The sequence below is a fragment of the Strix aluco genome, chromosome 2 (assembly GCF_031877795.1).
Source record: "Strix aluco isolate bStrAlu1 chromosome 2, bStrAlu1.hap1, whole genome shotgun sequence".
Taxonomy (NCBI): Eukaryota; Metazoa; Chordata; class Aves; order Strigiformes; family Strigidae; genus Strix; species Strix aluco.
Genome location: NC_133932.1, coordinates 12,096,737 through 12,103,875, shown reverse-complemented (window position 1 = coordinate 12,103,875; position 7,139 = coordinate 12,096,737).

Here is a 7,139-nt window from a genome sequence, read left to right as displayed (position 1 = left end):
CCGCCTTCCTCCCCGCCCCGGCACGGGCGGCAGCTGCTGTCGCACCGCCTCCCGCTCCCGCCCCGCTGACCGTGGCCCCTCGCGGCCGCGGGCCCGGCCTGGGAAGCGAGCGCAGGCCGCTGCTGAAGGACCGGCTCAGCTACACTGAAAATAGTCATCCTGAGGGGAAGGAAAACCGTAAAACCACACGCACTCATCTCTGGGCAGCCTTTTTGCTGTGAAGGGCACCGGGTAATGAGTTTAAAAAAAAAAAAAAAATAGTCACAGTAGGCAAAGCCAAAGAAAAGAGGATGTGGGGAGGCTGGTGCAGAGCCCAGGTTTACAGCCCAGGTGGCATTATGGGGCTCTTGACAGGGGCCCGGCCGGCTGCACCCCCAGTCAAGATATGGGAACCACAGAATCATCTTGGTTGGAAAAGACCATGAAGATCATCCAGCCCAACAATGAACCTCACACTGACCATTCTCAACTCCACCATATCCCTCAGCGCTGGGTCAACCCGACTCTTAAACACCTCCAGGGATGGGGACTCCCCCCCTGCCCTGGGCAGCCCATTCCAACGCCCAACAACCCCTTCTGGAAAGAAATACTTCCTAAGAGCCAGTCTAACCCTACCCTGGCAGATCTTGAGGCCATTCCCTCTTGTCCTGGTGCTTGTTACTTGGTTAAAGAGGCTCATCCCCAGCTCTCTGCACCCTCCTTTCAGGTAGTTGTAGAGGGCAATGAGGTCTCCCCTCAGCCTCCTCTTCTCCAGACTAAACCCCCCCAGTTCCCTCAGCCGCTCCTCGTACGACATGTGCTCCAGACCCTGCACCAGCTTCATTGCCCTTCTCTGGACACACTCGAGTAATTCAATGTCCTTTTTGTAGTGAGGGGCCCAAAACTGAACACAGCCATAGATGTGCGGCCTCACCAGTGCCGAGTACAGGGGTAAGATCACTTCCCTGTCCCTGCTGCAGACTATTTCTGATACAACCATCATAGCTCAGACACTGCTGAGCCTGCCTCTGAAGGTGGATACCTGAAGGAGCTAGAACAGCAGTGTCCTGAAACGTGAGAAGACCATGAAGGGGGGAGAGGTTGGCCCATGGGCCAGCTGCAGGGGCTGAGCTAGGGAGGCAGGTACAGGAGAGCAGAGCTGGGCAAAGCCAGCCATGTTACAGGCTGGACTTCAAAATGCTTGAGGAGATGCACGCAGTCAGTGTTGAGTTTAGCACCCTGCACCAGAGCTGCGTGGCACTTTCCATCCGGTAACAGGATGGCAATTGGATTTGCCAGCACTTGTAAACACTGCATAAGTTTGGGAATGCCTCTTTCAAAAACATTCGCCTGTGAGCAGTTGTTTGCCTGAGTACAGGTTAAAGGCTCAATCTTATTTTTACTGAAGAATACTTGGCTTACTTGAAGCCAGGGACAGAGGCAGAGCAGCTGAAATATTCCTGTGAACATAATATTTAGCCATATTAAATGCCTGTTCTTGTTTCCTGCCCCCACCCCCATCAGCCATAGCCATTTTGAGTTAAGTGATCTCACTTCTACTTTTCTCCTCCTTTCCCCACATTACAATAGTAATTACCCAGGAGAGATGGAAACCAAAAGCCTCAACAGGCACTGGCTTTTGTTAGTTCTACACACTGTTAGTTAAGAATTGAAAGTCTGGCTGTATGAGCAGAACACTAAAAAGTACTTGGTACTGATTTTTTTCCCTTTCAATATAAAAAGTCTATCAATTTTATAGCAGTCCTATTTCTCTTCACCCTTCATGAGCCATGCAGTGCCTCAATTTCTCCTACAGACTCTTCAGTTCAAAGTAAGACCCAACACAAAACTATCTAATTCATGTGCTAAATGCCAGGCATAAGCCCATCTCTGTAATATAACTGGACTGATGCTGTCGCTCACCTTACATCCCTCCTGGTTATCACACCAGAATCACTTGGCAATTATTTGGAGATGAGTACAGAAAGATAGATAATGAAAAAGAATCAATCTTTCCTTATTTCTTTTTCCAGAATGACATGCAGTAAGGTGAAGTTATGCTGGGTCCTTGGCCCCATTGCCCTTCTCTCCCTTAACTGCAAGTAATCCTCAGTAATACACAGTATATTAGATAATGCATCCGGGATTACTGAACTGATTCTTAATTATAGGCAAGTGTTGGGGAATGTTTTCATTTCCCCCTTGAGGCAAACTGACATGCATTTGTGCTCAAGTATGATGAGATTTAACAAACAATGCATCATTGGACAGTCTGCAAAGAGCACAACGCACCCTTTCTACACACATCTTCCATCAGCCCCCTTTTGCCACATTACCCCTGTATCACTCCTCCAACCATTTTTCACTTCCACAACCATCAGGTGTGGTCCCCCCTAAGTTCCTAGAGCAGAGTTTCACTCTGACCTTGCACACAAGTTTAGCATGTCCCCTGGTTTCAGGCATAGCAACAGCTAAGGTATATTTGACTTGGTTGGAAAGTCTTTTGCTGATCTGGTGCTGGACAGACTCTTTTCATATCATCTAACCCTTGTAAAGGGATAGAGCTTTTGCCATAAAAATTCTCTTCCAGCTTCCTCAAGTCCTTTCCCAAAAGGTGACAGAGAACCTACAGGCACCATGCAGCCTTTCCACTTCCCTTCTGCGCCAGCAAATCTGCTGCAGACCCTCCCTCAGGCAGCAGTGCTGACAGGGGGAAGCACAGCTTCCCATCGCCCCCCAGTAGCCCTGTTCCTCTGTGGGACTACCAGAAGCTTTTCCAGGGCTCCCATTCCATTTCTCCACCAGACAACGAGTGTGGCCACAGCCATCCCAGTCAAAGGCTGCCTGGAGCATATCCTGCAAGTTTAACATTGACAGGCTACACCGAAGAAGGGAAAGCATCAGGCAACTAGGAATATGAAAAAGAAGGTGAGAAAGGTGGCTTACCTGTCCTGCTGACAAAAGAATAGCTACTTCATGTGCTTAGGACTCTCAGATTCTGTGAGTAAAGCCAGAGAATCAAAGACCAAAAGGACAGATAATCTGCTGTAGAAAAAGTATTGCAATAGGGAACAAGCCAGCCACAGTGAGGAGACGATAAGTGAATGAACTCCACCCCAGGGAGCTCAGTGATACAAGACAGCTGTGGAGCGGGTCTTGAAAATATGGGCTCCAATAGCACATACATTTGCCTTCAACTTCATCTTGAAGGGGCTGTAGGAGCTAATGATGGAAGGAAGAAGAGAGAGTTCACAGGCTGTAGAGTTTCTCAGTGTCTCATGTACTTTTCCTCAACTCCCCCAGCCTCTACACACCTAAGCACCTTTTCCATGCACTTCCCACACCAGAAAATGTGTGGCACGTTCTCAAAGGACTGGAGAACTTCAGCTGGTGTAACAAAAATGGACAGGAAGAGACATCACAAAGGCTGCTGCCTGAATGCTGCTTAGCACAATACTAACAAAACAGCCCTGGCTGCTAGACTGCTGTTCCTCACAACCCTACATTGTTTGAGAATTGTTCAGGCTTTTGTAATGGTTTATTGCTTTCAGCCCAACACGTGAACAATTTCAACACAATGTGCCACAGATTTTACATTTTCCAGGGTATCCTTCATAATCATGAACTTCCCAGTTTTCACAGACAGATTAAAGTGTCTTGGCAGTCAAAGGCTGTGACTGGTATCATCACTTGGGCATCCTGTACAGAGTTTTCTGCTATTTTTTTCCTTGCTCAATGTTGTCTTGCACATACCAGAAAGAGCAGCTGTGCTGGTTTTGGCTGGGATTGCGTTAATTTTCTTCACAGTAGCTAGTAGGGGGCTATGGTTTGGATTTGTGCTGAAAATGGTGTTGATAATACAAGGATGTTTTAGTTATTGCTGAGCAGGGCTTACACAGGGTCAAGGCCCTTTTCTGCTTCTCACCCCACCCCACCAGCGCGCAGGCTGGGGGTGCACAGGATGTTGGGAGAGGACACCGCCGGGACAGCTGACCCCAACTGCCCCAAGGAATATCCCATACCACATGACATCATGCTCAGCATACAAAGCTGAGGGAAGAAGGAGGAAGCGGGGGGACTTTCAGAGTGATGGTGTTTGTCTTCTCAAGTCACTGTTATGTGTGACAGAGCCCTTCTGTCCTGGAGGTGGCTGGACACCTGCCTGCGGGGGGCAAGTGGTGAATGAATTCCTTGTTTTGCTTTGAGTGTGAGGCTTTTGCTTTACCTATTCAACTCTCTTTATCTCAACCTACAAGTTTTCTCAGATTTACTCTTGCACTTCTCTTCCCCCTCCCACTGGGGAGGAGTGAGCTAGCAGCTGTGTGGTGTCCAGTTGCTGGCTGGGGTTAAACCATGAGCAGCAGACAAACAGGATTTGGCAAGGAAAAAGGGGATAGACTTGAGCAATCCCAAAGCCCTCACATTCACAAATTCTACCAGAAGCTACTTGGGCTGTGCCCAGAAAGGTCCTAGCAGTCCTCAAGGACTCCCCACAGGGAGAACAGATGCCATCTCCCAGAGTGGCATGTTAACTCCATTGGCCCCGATATGCTCCTGGACCAGGGAACATTCTGGATTACTTGCAAGACTTGTTGCAGTCGCATGCACCTTTCCAGACCCACAGGTTATGATGGAGTGTCACAAGGGACATGTCTGAAAATACCCTTATGTATAGGCAAATCCTGTGCCAAGCTATAGACAGAAAATGAGCACGAGCTCCACTGGTCACATGGATGAAGTTGAGGAAGCCAATGTATTAAAGTCTGTCAAGATCTCTGCATGCTGTCCCATGTAGGCCAAAATAATACTTCCTTCTACCTGTACCCCAGACTGACACATTGTACCGTCACATATCCTTCACAAACGCAGCAGTACGGCTTGAAATCAAGGAAGTAGTGGGGCAGGCTATACTGGGACACAGTGGTTTGTGCATTTGCAACTGTATCAACACAGTAGCGACAAATTAGTCCCTATCCAAGTGAAGGGGAAAAATACCTCACCTACTATCTGGACATAATGTTATACAGAATAACAGGAGTTTTTCAAACCACACCATCACACACAAAATAAACTCAGCTCCTAGCTTATGTAAGGATTTCAGTCCATAAAATTAAAACTATTTCTATTTGAACAAAATTGGGTCTATCCACTAGATACATTTCACAGAATCATCTAGGTTGGAAAAGACCTTGAAGATCATCCAACCATTACCCTAACATTGACAGTTCTCAACTACACCATATCCCTCAGCGCTATGGCAACCCGACTCTTGAACACCTCCAGGGATGGGGACTCCACCACCTCCCTGGGCAGCCCATTCCAATGCCCAACAACCCCTTCTGGAAAGAAATGCTTCCTAATATCTAGTCTAAACCTTCCCTGGCACATCTTGAGGCCATTCCCTCTTGTCCTATCACTTACTACTCGATTAAAGAGGCTCATCCCCAGTTCTCTGCAACCTCCTTTCAGGTAGTTATAGAGGGCCATGAGGTCTCCCTTCAGCCTCCTCTTCTCCAGACTAAACGCCCCCAGTTCCCTCAGCTGCTCCTCGTACGACATGTGCTCCAGACCCTGCACCAGCTTCGTTGCCCTTCTCTGGACACGCTCGAGTCATTCAATGTCCTTTTTGTAGTGAGGGGCCCAAAACTGAACACAGTCATCGAGGTGTGGCCTCACCAGTGCCGAGTACAGGGGTAAGATCCCTTCCCTGTCCCTGCTGGCCACACTATTTCTGATACAAGCCAGGATGGCATTGGCCTTCTTGGCCACCTGGGCACACTGCTGGCTCATGTTCAGCCGGCTGTCAATCAACACCCCCAGGTCCCTCTCTGACGGGCAGCTCTCCAGCCACTCCTCCCCAAGCCTGTAGCGCTGCTGGGGGTTGTTGTGGCCCAAGTGCAGCACCCGGCATTTGGCCTTATTGAAACTCCTCCAGTTGGCCTTAGCCCATCGCTCCAGCCTGTCCAGGTCTCTCTGCAGAGCCTCCCTACCCTCGAGCCGATCAACACTCCCACCCAACATGGTGTCGTCTGCAAACTTACTGAGGGTGCACTCGATCCCCTTGTCTAGATCATCAATAAAGATGTTAAACAGGAGTGGCCCCAAAACCGAGCCCTGAGGGACACCACTCGTGACTGGCCGCCAACTGGATTTAACTCCGTTCACCACAACTCTTTGGGCCCGGCCATCCAGTCAGTAATTTATCCCTTTATTTTCCAACTCAAGCCAAAGATTTTAATGTCCAATCTTATTATAAATATGAATCAAAAACAGGGACAAGAGGGACCTTCAAGCTGAGCTCCCAAAGTGTTATGGTTACTATATGGTTATAACACAGAGCATTTAAACTTCACAGTACAGCTTTAAGGTCTTAACTCTACTCCAAGAGAAAACAGCACTGCTATTCTAAGACTTGAAATGAAGTCACTTCAGCTATGCTTATTTCTGTCTTTCAAACATCTTCACAGAAGAGCAAGAAGAGTCTCACTTAAAAACCTCAGCTAATGTCTTCAGTATAATGAAGTGGAAACACTTAGCAAAGCATTAAAAAATGCCCACTAACCTCCATCTGCGAAATGAGAGTTGAGCAAAAACCATTTTTGGTTTTCTGTCTCGTTGTTTGGTTTTTTTTTCTACCTTTGGGATGACTGTCCTGCAGTAAAACATTACTTTCATACATGTCCAAGCTCCTGGACTGTTTGTCTGTCAAAGCCTGCAAGATGTTTAAGTAGTCTTAATCTATTAAAGCACACAGCAAGTATCTGACCAAACCAAAACAGGAGAGGGAACAACATGCTTTGCAATTGTATTTCTCTTGATAAGCCAATAGCCTTAATTCTCGTTCTAGAAAGCTCTGTACAGAACACTGCCATTTAATTTAAACACAGTAGGGAATTAACACCAACAAGAGGCCAACTGATAGAAACAAAGGACTGCAAATCATGAATACCCATTCCTGTGACATTTACTAATCAATTGGCATAAAAATTTCAAGCACCCTACCACACTCTTAGTGCCTTCAACACTAAAATGGTGGGCACTAGATGCCTCAGCTGTACCAAGCCATGAATGCTAATGCTTACCTTGTCACCACTGCTGTGCATTTCTAAACTTTTTGTCTCCAAAAGAGCCCTTTAATCATAGACAATGATGATTAGCCA